Genomic DNA, 19,574 nt, shown 5'->3' with positions numbered 1-19,574 from the left:
ATCCATTTTCACTCAGCAGCCCAAGTGTTCTCTTTAAAACACAGATCCAGTCAGGTTCGTGCCTCCTAAAACCCTTTCCATGGGGGTCCACTACCTGCAGGACAAAGCCCAGACTGCTAAGCAGTGCTTACTGGGTCTTCTGTGATCTGACAGCTACCTGCTTGCCTGATCCCACCTCCTGCCAATGCCGAGGACCCCCTGCACTCCAGCCATCGGAGCTGCTTGGGGCTCCCTCCCTGAGAGCTGCTCTCCTGCACCTCCCTGCCTTTGCAGGTGACGTTCCACCTCCCCCTGAATTTCTCTTTCCCATCCCCTGTCCTTTTGTGGAGCCTATCCTCTAAGGCATCACCCCCTCTAGGAAATCTCCTGGGGTCTCCCCCACCCCCACCCCAAGCCCGGCAGATGGCCCAGCCACTCAGCATTCAAGGCAATCTGCGCATTCCTCCACACTGCGTTTTAATTATGTGTTGACTTGTCTGTCTCTGCTAGACTGTGAGCATGTGTGCTCTTTAAGTAACACAGGAATTGTATCTTTCTCATCACCAGTGACTAGCTCTTGGTCTGCCACTTAATTGCAGCCCGATGAGCATCTCCGGAATGAAGGCAGATGGAAAAGCCACCATAATGCCAGGTAGAAGATGGGAAGAGGAGGAGATGATGAGAGGTACAAGAGAGAAAAATGGGATCGATTCTAAGTCTTTCTGGAAGTGGTCGCCTTGGAGAGGGGTCCCAAAGCATGGAGAGGGTTTCCACAAGCAGAGATGGGAAGACAAGAGGCAGCTGGGGGCTCTGCTGACCATCTGCACAAACATATAGATGCTGCGCTTGCCTGGTGGCTCAGATGGTAAAGAATCTGTGTGCAGTGCAGGAGATCTGGGTTTGATCCCTGGGTTGGGAAAACCCCCTGGAGGAGGAAATCGCAGCCCACTCCAGTATTCTTGCCTAGGAAATCCCATGGACAGAGGAGCCTGGCGGGCTACAGTCCACAGGGTCACAAAGAATCAGACACGACTGAGTGACCAACACTTTCACTTTTGCTGCAAATGCTAGCGCTGCAGGCCCAGAGGCAGGTCTGAGATCCCACCTTAGCATCCACCAGGGTCTCAGTCCTCCCCCTTTCAACCATGTCAGTAAGGGATCTGTATCTCCAGGGTGGACTGCTATTCCCTTGGGCCACTGGAAAAAGCAACACATTTGGGCCTTTAAATAGCTTGGCCAGGTTTTCCGTTGTCCTGAGTTGCCTTTATTCACCGTGCTGCTTGGTACTACTCAGCGCTCTTTTCTATTTCCTTGTCTTATCCTCTGTGGGCCCAAGGCCTGCAAGTAGCTGGAAGGGGACCAGAGCCTCAGGGGGAACACTCAGTGACTTGGCCTTTCCTGTTACTTCTTGAGACCCTCTGCTCTTCGGGGCTATGTGCAGAGACTGGTGAGAAGTCCAGTTTCTGTGCTAAGAAGAGTATTTGGACATCTTGACCAGGTCTCTGTATTAACCAGGAACTTGAGTGTATCCAGAAAGCCACAAACAAGAAAGCATGTTTTCCCCCAAATTGGTTGTTTGTATTCAGGAAGCTGGACGTGGGCTGGGGGTCAGCACGCATGCGTGCAAGTAGAACCCAGGCAATCGTGCCCCTTGGCTGACTGGCACTGGGAGCTTAGCTGAGCGCAGAGGCTCACCTGGTGCCCAGGAGCACAGGATCAAGAGATTTGCTTTGCTGGCAATTCAGCTCTGCTTTTGATCAAGCAACAAAAAATGTGGAAAGCCAAACCGACAACAAAACAGAGCAGAAAAGTGGTTTAAGGCGAAATGGTCGAGTTGGGTGGACTTCCGGTATCTGAAAAACCCCAGCGCACTGTTTCCGGCGCCCGCCCACTCCTGGGAGCAAGAAGTGGGTGGGTGAGGAAGGGAGGGACTCACCAGGGAGGGAGGGAGGGCGAGAGGGAGGGGCCTTTCTGGAGCACCTACACGCTAAGCCCTGGGCTTTGCCTAAATTGAGAGGCCAAGGGGCAGCGTGGTTAAGGTAGTGGGATTCTCGAGCCAGTCCACCTGGGCTCGAAATCTGGCCCTGCCCTCCCCTACTGTGTGTCCTTGGACTCTGCTTAATCGTTCTGAGCCTTTTTCCGCAGTAGCGAAATGCAAGTTGTTATGAGGATTCTACGTGTTTCCTAAATGTTTGCTAGTGTTATTATTATAATATTCACTTGTTTAATCTTAACCATAACCTATGAGGTGTGTGCTTTTATTCTCCTTGGTTCTCGGACCAGGAAACAGGCTCACAGCTGGTAAGAGGCAGAGATGGAGCCATCCCCTTACACCTGCAGAAGGAGTTGACTCCACCCCAGCTCTGGTTGATGACGGGACTGGTCCTGGATCCTAAGATCTTGGTCCCAAGACCGAGGCTCCATTGACTCGCCAACATGTGGCCCCACGTGACGGGGATCGTGGGGCAGAATGGGTCTCCCTTGGAGACCCCCTTCCCCTGTTCTCCTCACAGGTGCAAGAATCGTGGACCAGAAGGATCAAGAGAGCATCCTGCAGCCGTCCCTTCCCACTGGGATGACAGCGGTGGGCTAGCAGTCAGCAGATATGCGTTCCACCCCCAGCCCTGCCACTAACCCAGTGGGTGACCTTGGCTAAGTCATTTCCCCCATCCCTAAAATGGAGTTGGACTCAATCCTCTAAGGCCCTCTAAGGCTCTGTGCTTGCAGTTTTGAGGATCTGTGTCGCATCTCATATAGGAAGTAAAAGTGAGTGTTTCAGCCAGTCTACCACACTGAGAAGTGATAACCTTTTTGCTGAGTGCCCCTTGGAAGCACGTCCATGTGGCACGTACCATCAATTCCACGGGCTTTGAGAAGAGTTAGGAGAGCAGGGAGAGAGTCACCCAGGTTTGCTGCGTCCCCGCACCAGCGCTCGTGTAATCCCCACCCCCGCCCCCACCAGCAGCCCGGTGACACAGGGACTGTTGATGGTGCCATTTTACCCAGGAGGCAGCTGAGGCTCAGAGAAGCCGGGTCAAACGTGGAGATGACCTTTGAGCCCGTAGATTTCTGACTCCAAATCTGTGCTCCTCACAAGATTTCAGACAAACCAAACATTGCAAGCAAACAAATGACTTCACTTTTTTTGTTGTTCTTTTTTTTTTAAGCATCTCGCTATTCTTCCACAGTCCCTCCTCCACTGGCAAAGTGGGGACTGAGATCCAGTTCCTGTTTTACAGCCCCAAACCTTGGCTGCCCTGGAACAAAACAGCCTGACCAGGGCCTGGAAAGCTTGAATCTGAATGTCTAACACATGTCCGGCTGGTGTCTGCTGAAGTCCACCACACTGGAGCCTGCCTGGGGGCTGAATGGTCGGGTCCCCGGGGCACAGAACACACTCCCCACGCGTTTCCCATCTTCCACCTTCCTCCTGTCCTATATGGGTCCCTTCTTTGCAGGCAGTTTCCCAGATCTCCAGCATCAACCATGTCCTGTATGTCTGGCCTGGTCCTCCAGGCATAATGGGGAGCCACCGTCCCCATCTGCCCCTCCTTAGGAAGCAGAGCACCCACTGTCTTCCAGGCAGAGTTGGGGGCTTTGAAGTCAGGCATGCCTGGGTCCACAGCCTGGTTTTCGCTTTATTAATTATTTTATTAATAATCTTATTTTATTAATCATGCTGCTGCTGCTAAGTCACTTCAGTCGTGTCCAACTCTGTGCGATGGGATCCTGGCAAATCACCTCACCCCTCTGGGCCTTAGCCTTTGTATTTGAAAAACTGGGAGACTATCTAATTCCTCTAAGAGTTGTATGCAGATAAATGTGTACGATGCTTTAGATCCAGCTTGGGTGGAAGCACCAGGGGGGCTGCTGAGTGGGGAGAGAAGGGTGGCGCCGTGAGGCGCAGGGTCCTCAGTGCCCCACCCATCCCGACAGAGCGGCTCCCCTGGTGTGTCTGGTTTAAGTAGCAGGTTGGGCTGGTGATTTTGATTGGCGGAAAGGGTGATGCTGCTGGAAGTATACAACTCATGGCTATAGCTGTGTGGAGGTGCTGGGCACCCAGCGGGCACTTCATAAATGTTAGTGTTTTCCCCTTTCCTTCTCCTTGCCCCCATCATTCTTTCCCCCCAGCTTGATAGTCAGTGTGTGCTTGCTAAGTCGCTTCAGTCAAGTTTGACTCTGTGTGATCCTATGGACCGTATCCTGCCAGGTTCTCTGACCATGGGATTCTCCAGGCAAGAATACTGGAATGGGTTGCCACGCCCTTCTGCAGGGGATCTTCCCGACCCAGGGATCAAATCTGCATCTTGTACGTCTCCTACGTTGGCAGTTGGGTTCTTTACCACTAGCGCCACCTGGGAAGCCCCCGTTATTCAGTGGCTCAGCTAAAAGAGGAACCCAAATGAATGGAGAGAAGGCAACAGTGGAAAGAGTATGGAGTGCTTTCAAAGTGTCATCAGCCCAGGGTGATGCTGGGGGTAGGAGGTGAGGGTCCAGGAAACTATGTCAGAGACCCCACAGGACTCCACGCCAAGGGCCCCTGCCAGCACTGAACACCAGGGAACACCAGCAAAGACCCCCACTCTACCCACAAGCCATTTGCAACAGGCTTTCCTCTTCCTCTTCTGAAGGGAGGACCCAGAAGGAAACAGACCCCTGAAGATGTGTGAAGGGGGCCAGCAGGTGCGGAGGCCGAGTGCGCTGGCCCGGCGGCTTCTTGGAAACCAGCAGGGTCTGCTGGACTGAGAGGGCCCCGGGAAAGGAGAGAACCTGCCCTCAGCAGTGCCCAGTCCCCACCGTGCTCTGAAACACGCAGACCCGCTCCGGAGAGCAGCTCGGCAACTGGAGCCACAGCGCCACCTTCAGGCTGGCATCCACCTTGCATTTCCCCTGCAAAACCGTCTCGGCTATAGCGAACCGTGCGGGGGGGACTCAGATCCAGTCCACTAATCCTGCAAGATGTTGTGTTGCTGACGTGCTGAGACAGACGAGCTTAGAGTGGGGAGAAAATGTAACCGAGCTACAAGCGCATGGGAGCCAGAGTGTCAGGGCTTTGCTCCAGGCAGACACTGTCAGAGCTGGAAGCCGATCTTCCCTCTCAAAGATGGGGAAACTGAGCCCCAGAGACCGGCCCTCAGTTACCTAGTGAGTTGCAGGCAAAGCCAGAACCTGAACGCAAGCTCTTAAGCATCCCATGCCTCTCAACTCGGATGACTGTTTGCCTCTTAATTGCACAACGACTTTGCGGTGCAAGAGACAGCTGCCATGGGCCTGCCACACAAAACTACAGAACGGTTTCTTTCCGCTCTGAAGACCCAGAAGATGAGGCTGAGGAAGCAGCCACAGATGAACACCGGAACATGGACCCCAGGAAGCCCAAGGAGAGGCCTCCGCTCTCGTAGAGGATGTGAAGGGATTGCATTCACGGGAGTCAGCTCCCTTCCTGCATTACCCTCGCACGTGGTCTCCCCATCTGGCAAACTCCCACTCCCCTTCACGATCTACTCACAGACTTCTGTCTGCGAGGGCTTCCCTTTCCTCATTCCCGTGGAACGCATCATTTCTGCCTTGTACCACCACTGTACCCCCTTGAGACATTGCATGTTGGAAGGATCCCCCTACATTAGGATGATTTCTGTGTCTATTTATGTAGATGGGGGATTCTGCCCAGGAACCAGATCTTGTTATTCCCTGTGTCTCCAAAGCCCAGCCTGGCACAAAACAGGCGAGGACCAAAACAAATGATGGAAGGATGGGTGGTGGGCGGTGAATGGGTGGATGCACTGGAAATGGAGCGAGTCTAGAGGATGGGGTATCACTCAAATTTTATGTCCTAAAAACAGTGATGGCATCTGTCCTAAGGAGACACACATCCAAGAGCATCTGTTTCTAAGCCATCATGAGAAAAGCATAACTGCGGATATATGTGTGAAGAGGAGTGGCGTGTTGACATCACCTATTAGCTCCTCCTTCTGCCTAACTCTTTCTCCTGGTTTCCCAGGGACTCTGCTGGAATTCAGACAGTGATTGTGGAGGTGCGGTTCCTGAGATGCCTGTACCAGAATCACCTGGAGAGTTAATCAAAAGGCAGGTTCCCGGGCCCTGCCCTCAGGAATTCTGAGTATCTGAATTAGCCCCACCCAGGTGACTCTAGTTAGCCCCACCCAGGTGACTCTGATGCATAGGTAAATTGGGCCACCACTTACTAAAGAGGAGGACTTCCCTGGGGGATCAGATGGTAAAACATCTGCCTACAATGCAGGAGACCTGGGTTCAATCCCTGGGTTGGGAAGATCTCCTGGAGAAGGAAATGGCAACCCACTCCAGTAGTCTTGCCTGGAAAATCCCATAGACGGAGGAGGCTGGTAGGCTACAGTCCATAGTGTCACAAAGAGTCAGATACGACTGAGCTTCTTCGCTTTCACTTTACTAAAGAGGAACAGCAGACGGGAACATGCCTTTGTTGACTGGTCCATCCAGAGAGGTTGAAAAATTGACCTAAAGTCCCACAGATATTAAGTGGCAGGAACTGCCTGGAGAGTCCTCCAACACCTAGAGGCCAAGGGGAAAGGAAGGGTCTCTGACTCATTCCCCTATCCCTACCTCACCCCACCCCTGACCCAGCCTGAGGAGGCTAGCACACTCCCTGAAAAGCTGGCCTTTCCCTACCCCTGCAGGCCATGGTGCGCAGGGCCTGCCTGGTGTTCTCGTCCCCTTGCAAAGCCCAGAGTGGCCGAGTTTACTCCATGTTCACCATGGCAGAGAAGCCAGCAGCTGTTTTCAGTGTCTCTTTCTACCTAAACAGAGCCGTCTCTCCCAAACGGGCTCTGCCAGCAAACATGTCCAGACCTGGGACACCAGCCTGGCTGTGTTCAGCCTGGAAAGAACTCAAGGATGACGACAGAACCAGAAGACCATTCTGGACCCGGGGATGACCAAACATCCGAGCGACTCTGAGTGGGCAAGCAGCCCTCCCAGGCCAGCTGGTGAGCTCCTGGAAGGAAAAGGGGGAAGGCCCGTTGGAAGACAGAGGAAAACGCACAGCATCACCCAACCCCCTGCCTAACCTGTGTTCCAGAAGGACCTGCCCTCCTGCCGTAGTGGGCCTTTGGTTGAGCACCTACTATGTGCAGGCCCTACATTTGGTGCCTCACTGTTTTGATTCATCCTCGTAATAACCCTCAGGAGACATAAGATTGGTATGCCTGTTTCACATATGGGGCTTTCCTGGTGGCTCTGCGGTAAAGCACCTGCCTACAATGTGGTAGACTGTCTACACTGCAGGAGATGCACGTCTGATCCCTGGGTCAGGAAAATCCCCTGGAAAAGGAAGTGGCAACCCACTCCAGTATTCTTGCCTGGAAGATAACATGGACAGAGGAGCCTGGTGGGCTACGGTCCATGGGGTCGCAAAGAATCAGACTGAGCAACTAAACCCCCACCACCAAGATCCAGAAAGGTAAAGTGACTGGCCTAGGTCCTGAGCTGGCCTGACTAGGAGCAGGGTCAGAACTTGAATTCAGGTTTCTCTTTTTCCAGGCTCCCTTGCAGCCGGCTGTGCTGTTCCCCACATCAGCCCAGCCTGTCTGGCCCCTCTGCCTCTGTCCAGCTGCTCCCTCAACCCAGAGGGCCTTGCCCCTGATTTCACTGGGAGTCATCCTTCGGCTTCTTCAGACCCACGTCACAGGCCGCTTCTTCCTTAAAGCCCTCCTGGATCCCATCTACCATCAGAGTAGAGAAGTTAATTGCTATGTTCCCAAATCACATTGGGGAATTCCCTGGTGGCTCAGACGGTAAACTGTTTACCTGCAATGCGAAAGACCCAGGATCGATCCCTGGGTCAGGAAGATCCCCTGGAGAAGGAGATGGCAATCCACTCTAGTACTCTTGCCTGGAAAATTCCATGGACGGAGGAGCCTGGTAGACTAGGGTCCACGGGGTTGCAAAGAGTTGAACATGACTGAGCGATTTCACTTTCTTTCAAAGCGCATTGCTCAGACTAGTATTCACCTGCATTTTCATCTGCCTTCTAGTCGCTGTTTCCATGACCATCTGCCTAAATCTCAGTCTCCACCTCCCACTCCCAGTTCCTGCCCACCACACCCCTGCCCCATGGCCTAACTCAGTCATTTTTTCCCCTCAGCAGGCAGGCTTTCAGGCTGTCCCTGTGGTTGAATCACACAGGTCCATGGCCCATGCGTAGACTGAGCTAAGTGTCCCCATCTCCCACCTCCCTGGCCAGTGCCTGCTGTCACCAGTGAGGGGGTTATGTCTGTTGGTCTAATGGAGGAGCCTTGAATTCTAAGTTAGAACACCTGGGTTTGAGACTTGACTCTGAAGCTGTGTGACTTCACCTAAGTCACTGAGCTTCCCTGGGCCTCAAGCTCTACTGGTGGAACGCGTGATCTCCGTGTCCCGTGGCTGTCCTACACTGACTACGCATCGAGTGGGGCTTCCTCTATGGGGCATTTGCATCTTTGATGTTGTTCTGTCGCTCAGCCTTGTCCAACTCTTTGCAACCCCATGGACTGCAGCACACCAGGCTTCCCTGTCCTTCACTATCGCTCTGAGTTTGCTTAAACTGATGTCCATTGAGTCGATGATGGTATCTGACCATCTCACCCTCTGTTGCCCTCTTTTCCTCTTGCCTTCAATCTTTCCCAGCATCAGGGTCTTTTCCGATGAGTCAGCTCTTTACATCAGGTGGCCAAATATTGGAGCATCAGTCAACATCAGCTTCAGCATCAGTCCTTCCAATGAATATTCAGGGTTGATTTCCTTTAGGATTGACAGGTTTGATCTCCTCGTGGTGCAAGGGACTCTCAAGAGTCTTCTGCATCTTTGTCAAGAATCTAATCCACTGAGCCCTCAGAGAGGCTATGGGGTGCCTGATAGAGACTAAATCAGGCTTAGCCGGACAGGGGCGTTTAAGTGAGAAGAGATGACTTTGGGTGGGTCAGCTGAAGGGCCTTGAATGCCAAGAAATAAAAGTGGACTTGATGCAGTGGCTGCTGACCCCAGGGAAGGACAGAGAAGTGGGGCTGGGCGCCACTCACAGGGCGCCAGTGTTGGGGGTGATGGAAAGAGAGCTCCCCTCTCCCTTGGACACCACTCAGGAGCCTGAGAGACCAGGTTCTGAGCCAGCATGAGTGGCAGCAGGACTGAGAAAGGAGAGGTTCTGGAAACATCTCAAGAGAAGAATCTATAGGGTTCAGGGATGCCAGCACTGGGCAGGGAGGAGGAGGGGAAGCAAAGAAGGATCAAACCAGTGATGAGGCCTGGAAGTGACAGGCAGATGAACCCGTAGAGGAACAGCTGAGGGCCTGGGAGCCTGGTGCAGAGTGGGGAGGGGGCAAGGGGCTGGCCCAGCTTCCAGGCTCCTCTGCTGCCCTGTACCTTGAGCAGGTCAGTGTTTTGAGCCTCTTCTGTCATCCATGAAATGGGAGGAAGAATCCTACCTGACAGGGATGTTGGGAGGCTTTTAGCCACTAAGGCATATACAGTGCCTTCCGTGATAAGCCTCGTAAACAGTGACGAGTTCACCATCCATTTGTATTCCACGAAGTAATCATTATAATAGCTAGCATTTAGTGATGACCTGCCAGGTGCCAGGCAGTGTCATAAGTGATTTGCTTATACACATGATCTAAACTCTTCCTCCCCCAAACTCTACAAGACCCCCTGCATTTTGTGGATGGGGGAAGTGAGACGACTTTCCCCAAATCTCACAGCTGGAAAGGGGCAGTCCCCTCCACCGAGCTTCAGTAAGTAGCTGGAACACGGAGGGTGAAAACCCGGCTGAGGTCTTCCAGGTACCTCGTGGCAGCTCCCAACCTACAGCAGAACAGGTTTCTGGGAGCTATTTGCTCTGGAATTCTATTCTCTCTGCTGTGAATGCTGTTAGACAGGGAACAAATATCCCCTGGCTTGACTCTCTGCGAGCTGGGCACTGGGAAAGGACGTCAGGCCCGAGACCATTGTTCATGATCCGCGGCTGCACCAGCCCTCCCGCCCGCCTTTCATGCAACTTCACCGGGTGCTATTATTCAGCTCTGAGCCATCACCAGGAGCTGCAAAGCAGTTAATTACAGAAGTATAATCTCCTTCTTCACAAGAAGCTGATCTTCGAGGGTTGCAAGAAGATAAGATTTATGCCTCTTTCAGTTCCTTTATTCGCTCATCAACATAGATTCATATTTCAGTTCCCCGCATCGGAAACAAAAGAGGAAACTGCTCAGCCCACTGCTGCTGGAGAGAGATAAATTAGGTTACACAAAGAGCCAGTCCTATAAACTCCATCTCTTTCCCTTCCTTTCATGTTGGTGATTATAAACAGAGTCAAGGGCAGTTGAAATAGATCCCTCTGCCTGCCTGCCTGCCTTGTCTACTCAAAGAGAGGAGACAAATGGGGTGATAGAGATCCGCGTGGTACCAGGGAAAGAGGCCCGCCACAACCCATCGCTGGCTTGGTGAGCGGATCAGATAGAAAGACCTTTGTCTCCTGCCCTTCCCTGGTCACAAAATTGTTTCCAAAGGCCACAGAGAGAAGCTGGACGCTGTGCCACTGTGAATGCTTTCATTTTCTCGATGGCAGCGTGTGCGATGCTATTTGCTCAAAAGAAAGGGCCTTGCAATTTGGCGGCCCACGTGGCCTGACGGTGCCAGGGCCCCTGGCCAGTTTTAGTAAAGTGGACACAGGTCACCAGCAGATCAGACCGCAGAACAAGGCCCGATTTAGCAGCCCTGAGGAACAGGTTCCAGCCTCTTCAGAGAGAGAAAAAAAAAAGACCCGCTTACTGAGAGCAGTCGCCAGTGACATGATATTAACCTTCTACAAAGGAATCGGGGAGGGCTATTTTAATCATTGGCCTTTGCGCCTCTTGTGGTGCTTTTCTGGGCTTTGCTGGAGCTCTTAGCTGTCAAGAACTCCGTTGGTAGGAGGAACAAGGGGACCCCAGGATTGACCTGATTTGCCCGAGGAAACAGAGCAAATTGGTGGCAGGGCTGGGGATGGCAGAGGTTCTGAGGGTAAGAATTGACTGGGGCATCAGTGCAGGGTGCCAGGCACTGTACCAATGCCCAGAGTCCCTATACCAACCTGCCACGTGATGCCACCTCCCCAGGGTGCTCCTTTCAGACATCCTGGCTCTCCTTGGAGGTTTTCTTTCTTTTTTTTTAAATTTCTGATTGGGGGAAGGGAAAATCTAATATTTGAAAGATACGAAAGGGGAGAAAAGAAACTGAAAGCAAGACCAAGTTGGCCTCTATAATAAAATGTCAACCTGCAAGACACTAGACAAGGGTCTTTAATAGACCTGGAGATTCAATTATGCCTTTATATTTCCAGCTGACTCGTCAGCATCTAAATCAATCTTTCACTGTAAACACACCCTAATTCACAAATAGAATATAAAACAAATCATGTTTGAAAGTCGTGTCGCTTCTGAGCCATCCCTCTTCAAAAACACACACCTCGGCACTGGCTCCAAGGATGAAGGTTAATGAAAGCTTTGGGCACTGTCTCCAGTTCAAAGCCTGTGGTCCATCTCGCAGATGACTAGAACTCAGAGGCCGAGGCTGAATCCATCTTTCCCATTCTGGAACTTTTAGAGGCTATTCTCCTCTCAGCTGCTCGTCACCCTTCCTCAAGCCCTCAGAGTGCATGCGTGGGTGCAAAGTCACTCCAATTGTGTCCACTTCTGTGCGACCCCATGGACTGTAGCCCACCAGGCTCCTCTGTCCATGAGATTCTCCAGGCCATGCCCTCCTCCAGGGGATCCTCCCCACCTGGGGATCGAACCCCACATCTCTTACGTCTCCTGCACTGGCAGGCTGGGTCTTCACCTCTATCACCACCTGAGATAACAACTCCTGCCTCTGCCTGGATCGTTCCAATTACTTTTTCCAGATGCCGTTTCAAATGTGATAGCGCAAGTGAATGCTAGCACAGTTGATTCTCTACCAGCTGCCAGGGGAAGGACACAGCTCGCCCAGCCCCACTTGTCTGGGAAGTGGGGCCTTCCTCTGTGGGATGAACCCATTTCCCCAAGAGGGGATACCCAACCCTGCAGGGCGCCTGTCAACCAGCTCTTGAACCAAGTTCCCTTCTCAGGCCATTCCTCTCCACTATTTTTTCCCCCTTTTGGGGACTTCCTATTATTTTTTTATAACTTGCAAAAGTAATCTGCTCTTTGTAACACATTATTCAACTGAGCCGTGTAAAGCTGAGGTCTCCTCGGTCTTCTCTGACCCAAATTCCGCATTCCTAAGGAGCCAGTTTGGAGAAGGCAATGGCACCCCACTCCAGTGCTCTCGCCTGGAAAATCCCATGGACAGAGGAGCCTGGTGGGCTGCAGTCCATGGGGTCACTAGGAGTCGGACACGACTGAGCGACTTCACTTTCACTTTTCACTTTCATGCGTTGGAGAAGGAAATGGCAACCCACTCCAGTGTTCTTGCCTGGAGAATCCCAGGGACGGGGGAGCCTGGTGGGCTGCCGTCTCTGGGGTCGCACAGAGTCGGACACGACCGAAGTGACTTAGCAGCAGCAGCAGAGGAGCCAGTTACCAACAGCCTCATGTATGTTTCTTCATGTGTTTCTTTCAGTTCATGTAGATAGTGAAGATTCCCCTGAACTCAGTTTTTGCCTTTTTCTTTTTTAACAAATATGGGATCAAACCATACATATTTTTCTACCACTTACTATTTAGAATAACAAAAGGACCTGGATATCTTTTCAAGTCAATGCAGAGATGCTGGGTTCATTCTGTTTAATAAGGTTTTTTGCATGAGATGGCACGAGTGCGGCATGAGTATGGGTGTGCCTTAACTTTCCAAACCACCCTAGAACACTTGACTCTTCTGGATGTTTCCTGGATATTTTGATATTGTATCATGTCTGACCCATCCTATCTAAAAAAGCCGTGGCTTCCCTCCATTGATAAACTGTCTTTGGCAAGGCCTTTTCCAGGCTGACCCAGCCTTAGGAAGAAAAGTCCTTACTCATATGGCGTTCCCCAAAGCAGTCCCTGCCAGGGGAATCCTGGCTTTTTGAGGCTGGACTCAGACAGACTTGTAAAAGCAGGTTCATTGCCATGAAATCCAAACTTCCTTTTGGCAATGAAACACACACACACACACACACACACACACACACACACACACAACCATAAGGCGTAACTAGACCCTGAAGACATCATGAGCAGCCATGCAAAAATTCTCCATGCAGTTCTAGACATAAACCCAATACCCACCAGAAAGACTTTAGAAAACAATCCTTGAGAACACAAAAAGAGACTGTTTACCAAAGAACAATTTTTATAATGCTGTTGCCGCATTTTATTAGAGCGGGAAGAAGTCTGAAGTGGAGACAGGCTACAGAAGATTTCTGCGCTCATTTAAAGTGAATGCTAAAACAGTCTGGGCCTGAAACGTTTCAAAACTGGAAGTAAATTCTTGGAGGCAATCTGCTTTCCTGGAGCTCTTTTATGGAAGTCACATTCAAACAGTTTTAGAAATCAAAATGAAATCTCACAAAATGTCTTTAAGAGTTTGTATCCCCTAGAACTAGTGATTCCTTTTCTGGGGCTCTATCCTAAAGAAATAATCAGCAGTGCCAGCAAAGATATACATCAAAGGATGCTTATCCCAGAATTATTTATAATTTCTGAAAAACATAAAATAAGCAAAATGGTTTACAACGGGGAAATGTAAATCTTGCACAGCTATTTAAAGAGATGTGCACAAAGGGTTGAATACTAAGAATAACTTTATGTTACAATGTTAAGTAAAGAAGAAAGATAAATTGCATATTTAAACTGTGTATGAATATACATAAAAACACTGGAAGGACATACAGCCACATACTAACAGTGGTTATCCCTGGGTGGTGGAACGATGTGTTATTTTTAATTTTTCTCTTTCATTTTTCTGTAATTTATAAATTTTTCTAAAATGAGCCTGTGCTATTTTTACAATGGAGTAAGTTAGATAGTCTTAGACCACACACAAAAGATAGAGCTGACTTTACCATTTTGGGGGACATGGGGTGGTATGTATGAGAGGAGATGGGTGTGGTCAGTTAAGGGTTTTCTGGGTTTGGGGGGGCTGTGATGAAGAAATTCCCCCCACTTTTTGGCATCTTTAAGAGTGTGGGCCATAAAATGAAATATCTTCTGCAGAAATGCCAAAGTAGTGATACTGTCCACTCACTCGGCATGTGGCGCGCACCTACTGTCTACGAGGCACTTGGGGAGATAACTAACTTTGCATTCTAGTTTATTAAAAATCAAGACTACATTTCCTCTCCATCACCAAACAGGTAGCATTAATGATCTTGATTTTCCCTCTACTGTTCCCAGAGAGGCAAGCAGAAAGATAAACGAACAAGTTGTGATTTGTAATATATTCCCTAAAGAACATATTGGAAGTAGCCTGTAGCCCTGGGATCTTCATAACTCTGCTAAGACTGTGTATTTTTCATTAGAGCCAGCTTGGGGGAAAGATGCAGGCAGGCAGTTATCATGCTAAGGTCTGCAATTTCTCCTGTCTGTTCTGAAAATTCTTGACTGATGGGTGATCTCAGCAGGACCAGTAAAGAGTTATTAATCCATTCGTTTAGCAAATATTTATTGAATACCTATGATGAACTGATGCTATTCCAGGGGCTGGGCTAGTGCAGCAAACAGAATCTTCCACCTGGCAGCATTTATATTCCAGTTCAGAAGAGGGCAATAAATAAAACCATAAACTAAAATCAGCCCGGTCATGATCACTGTTATGAAATAAATAAATAAAGCCAGGTTATGAGCAAAGAGTGACAAAAGGTTATTTTCTAGATAAAGTATTTTAAAAAGTGCTCCCTACAGAGGTGACATTTGAGCAACTACCTGAATAAACTGATGGAGTGGCATGACCATCTAGAGGAGAGTTTTACGTTGACAGAACAAGTGCAAAGGCCCTGGGGCAGGAATGCAGCCGGGAAAGTCAGTCTGGCTGGAGCACTGAGAGTGAGGAGGAGAGTGGATGGAAACTGAAATCAGGGAGGCAGCCAGGAGCCAGATCATGAGGAACTTGGTAAGGACTTCAGATTTTATTCTAAGAGTGGAAGGGGGACAGTTTCAAGATGGAGTGTAAAGTGATCTAAGTTTTAAAAGATTACTCTGGCTACCATGTGGGGGCGGGATGAGCATATAAGCAAGAATTCAGGCTAGGAAGCTATTGCATAAATCTAGTGAAAGATGGTGATGGAGATGGTGAGAAGCAGTAGGATTCAAGATATATTTTAAAGATAAAATGTGTAGGATTTGGGGTTAGATTGAATGTGTGGCAAGAACACACACACACAAAACAAAGCAAAAATCCAAACCCAAAAACATATCGAGGAAAACTGTAAAGTCTTCGGCATCAGAAGCTGGGTATATGGAGGTACATTTAATGATATGGGGAGCCCTGGGGGAAGCTTAGCTGCTTTGCTTGTTTTAAGAGAACATAGAGGATGTTATCAGAGAAGGCAATGGCAACCCACTCCAGTACTTTTGCCTGGAGAATCCCATGGATGGAGGAGCCTGGTAGGCTATAGTCCATGGGGTTGCTAAGAGTCGGACACAACTGAGCAACTTCACTTTCACTTTTCACTTTCATGCATTGGAGAAGGAAGTGGCAACCCACTCCAGTGTTCTTGCCTGGAGAATCCCAGGGATGGAGGAGCCTGGTGGGCTGCCGTCTCTGGGGTTGCACAGAGTTGAACACGACTGACGCGATTTAGCAGCAGCAGCAGCAGAGGATGTTATTAGTGCCCATCTGACAGCCTTTCCACTTCAGTGAACACTGGTTGACTTCTGACTGCCAGCATTTGCATCTCTTTGCCTGAGAGCTTTTTCCCAAGCTGTGGAAACCACTTTGTGGGCCCAGCACACCTCATGGGAATAGCCGTCAATCCCTGACACTCTGAAGTTGATGGATAAATATCTCAGCTTCCTTCCCTGGGTGGGATGGGGCGGGGGCATTGGATGATTCTGACACGTGCCTGTGTGTGTGCTCAGTTGCTCAGTCGTGTCTGACCCATGGAATTTTCCAGGCAAGAATACTGGCGAGGGGTGCCATTTCCTACTCAGGGTATCTTCCTGACGCAGGAATCAAACCTGCGTCTTTGGAGTCTCCTGCCTTGGCCGGCGGATTCCTTACTACTGCTGCCACCTGGGACCGCTGCATCTCGGGGTTGACCAGTAGCTCTAGTCCCTAGTCCCCAGTATCAGCTAGCTTGATAACACATCCTTTTATTTACCTTTTTCCTTTTCCAGCTCATTCTCCCCAATCCCCTGCCTATGGTTTCTGCACCTTCCAAATTAATTACGTACACTTGAATCCTTGATTCTAAGTCTAGTCTGGGGGATTCCAAACTAAGATGAAGAAAACAAGAGCATCTACCAATTTCTTATGCCCTGTTCTTTTTCACAGCCACTAATCATCTCATCGTTGGCCATTCTTTCTCATCCTCTCTACCAGAATGGTATGCGGTAGAGACAAAATGGAATGATTGTAATAAACCAGATAGTCAACTGACCTCCCCATCCCAATCCCTGGCCTTGCTAAAAATCAGTTTTCCTTTCTTTTCCAACCACTAAGTACAACTATTCCACCTTGCTTTTTCATTTTTCAAAACTGATTAAAAAAAAAAAAAATAGAAAGCTCAGTCACCTAAGAACACCAAGGGAGATGTCAAAATGGAAAAGGCAGGAGAATGACAGAAATTTCCATCCCCTTCTTCACTGGACAGTTCAGCCAATGCCCGGCAACATGAAGGTCACAAACTATTAGCAGCAGCAGCAAATGTTATTTACTAAGCATTGACTCTACGGGCTTCCCTGGTAGCTCAGCTGGTAAAGAATCTGCCTGCAATTCAGGAGACCCCGGTTCAATTCCTGGGTGGGGAAGATAACCTGGAGAAGAGATAGGCTACCCACTCCAGTATTCTTGGGCTTCCCTGGGGGCTCAGACAGTAAACAATCTGCCTGCAGTGTGGGAGACCAGGGTTTGATCCCTGTGTTGGGAAAATCCCCTGGCGAAGGGAATGGCTACCCACTCCAGTATTCTGACCTGGAGAATTCCACGGACTGTATAGTCCACGGGGTTGCAAAGAGTTGGACACAATTGAGCGAATTTCACTTTCACTTCACTTTCAGGCACTGACTTTAGGAGGAACTAGAGTCTGTCATCAAATGCCAGGGGGCAGGGAGACCTGACTTGCCCTATGCTGTACCTCTCGGGGAAGATGCTTGTTTGTAAAGTAGGATTTTATATGTCACAAATGATTCAGAGTCATCACTTTCCATTTTCCTTCTGTTGACATGAACTGACTGTGGGAGGAGGTGGTTTAAAAAAGCAAAAGCTGCACAAAGATCTTTCGGTTTGAACAAAAAAAAGGCTGTTGCAAATGCACTGCTGTCAGCGACTGTCAGGCACGATGTGATCACCAGCGTCCTTTCTATAGATGAGAGGACGACAGAGGCACTCCCACTGGTGGCGAGGATACTGGAGATCGGGCCCCTGGAGGACCAAGGGGTCCTGCAAATCTTGAAAGCAGTCAGATCTGGGGTCGAGCTTCAGTTTAACCACTTACCAGCTGGTGACTTTGCGTATGTTATCCACTCTGAGCCTTGCTGTCCTCATGAGCTAAGTGGGGAAAACGTACCCACTTCACAGGGTGCCTGAGATAAATCATGGAGAGCAATGAGCACACCATCAATGTCAGCTCTGTTCTCTGGGTAACTATTTGTGCTGAAGGCAGCCTGGCAAATCTACCCTGACTCAGTAAAAACTTGAGAAAAATTGGCTCAGTGATTCTCGGGAAAAAAAAGGATGACACCCAAGTAATGGTTCCTCCCCAGGCCTCTGTGCTGCTTCCAAAGCCCTCCCATGCTGGGACAGCAGCTCTTCCTGAACCCGTGTCTTGTGCTTCAGTGTCCTCAGCACTGATCACAGGGCTTGGCCCATAGAAGGGAATGAGCTTGGTGTCACGGAAATAACATGGTTTTGAGTTAGACAGGCCAGGGTTCAAGTTGCTGTTCTGCCACATGTCTTTGAGCAACTTGTTTCCTTAAACTTCAGGATCCTTATCTGTAAAATGGGTGATAACATCTACTTTAAAATAGAACTGAGATGTAGAGCCTAATACCAGAGCCAAATTGTAGACACTAGAAAAACACATTAGCATTTATTAACATTTGCTGAATTAACTCATGGACAAAAAGAAGTGAACTCTGTTCAGTTGTCAGTGTACACCTCCCCCCATCCAGACGCAATAGAAACCTGCCTTAATACCATTTTCTTTCTGCCTCTCAAGATGTAGCCACAGGTCTTTCTTATAGCAACAAAGTTTTGTTAAAAACACACCACCTGCCCCGCTGTGCACACAGAAGGAACATCAGGTTACAAATAACGCCCAGCGAGCGGCACAGCCTCTCCCCCAAATATGTTAATTACAAATGGAGCTCTCCACCTTACAGTGAAGATCTGACAGGCACCTCCTAAGCCCAGTAGTCACGGTTATCATCACCAGAATGAAACTTGCTGACATCGTAGGCCCCCAACACGGTACACTGAGAAGGACGCATCACTACTGTGAAGGTTTCCTGCAGAAACTTCAAAACCCCCGTCTACTTGTGAGAAAACATCAGACAAGTCCAAACTAAGGACAGTCTGCAAAATAACTCAACAGAACTCTTCAGAAGCGTCAAAGTCAAACTCATAGACAAGGAAAACATGACAAATTGGCCCAGGTTGGAAAAGACCAGGAGACATGGAAATGAGAAGCAATGTAGGATGCTGGACAGGCTCTGCATAAAGTTTGCAGTTCGGCTTTAAAAACAAAAATATACTGCAAGCAGCCTTGAAGGGGTAAAGATTGACAAAGTTTCAACCAAGAGGTGAACAGAAGAGAGAAGGCTGATCCTAGAATTTACCGACCCGCTGCGGGTAAGAAAGCTTCGTGAAAGGATTAAAGTCTAAGCTCTATCTTTGTTTTTTCAGACCTGAGCTTTGGTGACAGTCACATTCTCTCCTTCACCCCCAGCCTCTTACTCCAACCTGAGTCAGAAATGAATCCAAGCCCCTTTCACATAGTTTCACAGCAGCGTCATTCGCCCCTGAATTTTCATCAGTTCTCAACATAAATATTGGATGCCATAGGAAGGTAAAGGGCTTTTTAGACAAAATATGTCATTTAAGTAGAATCGCCAAGTTAGGATGGAGCCTCTGGTTCAAGGTTTTCTAACCAGTAGCCCCTTTCCCATTGATCCTCAGGAAGGAGAGAACCCCGCATACCTGAATTCAGTTAAGTCTGAGTTTTAAAGTTACACGGGACTCCAAGTAGGGCTTTCACTTTATATTTGGGGAAATCTGCAAATCTGGAAAACTCAGCAGTGGCCACAGGACTGGAAAAGGTCAGTTTTCATTCCAATCCCAAAGAAAGGCAATGCCAAAGAATGCTCAAACTACCACACAATTGCACTCATCTCACACGCTAGTAAAGTAATGCTTAAAATTCTCCAAGCCAGGCTTCAGCAATATGTGAACTGTGAACTTCCGGATGTTCA

The sequence above is a fragment of the Capricornis sumatraensis genome, chromosome 16 (assembly GCF_032405125.1).
Source record: "Capricornis sumatraensis isolate serow.1 chromosome 16, serow.2, whole genome shotgun sequence".
Lineage (NCBI taxonomy): Eukaryota > Metazoa > Chordata > Mammalia > Artiodactyla > Bovidae > Capricornis > Capricornis sumatraensis.
This window is presented reverse-complemented; position numbering follows the sequence as displayed.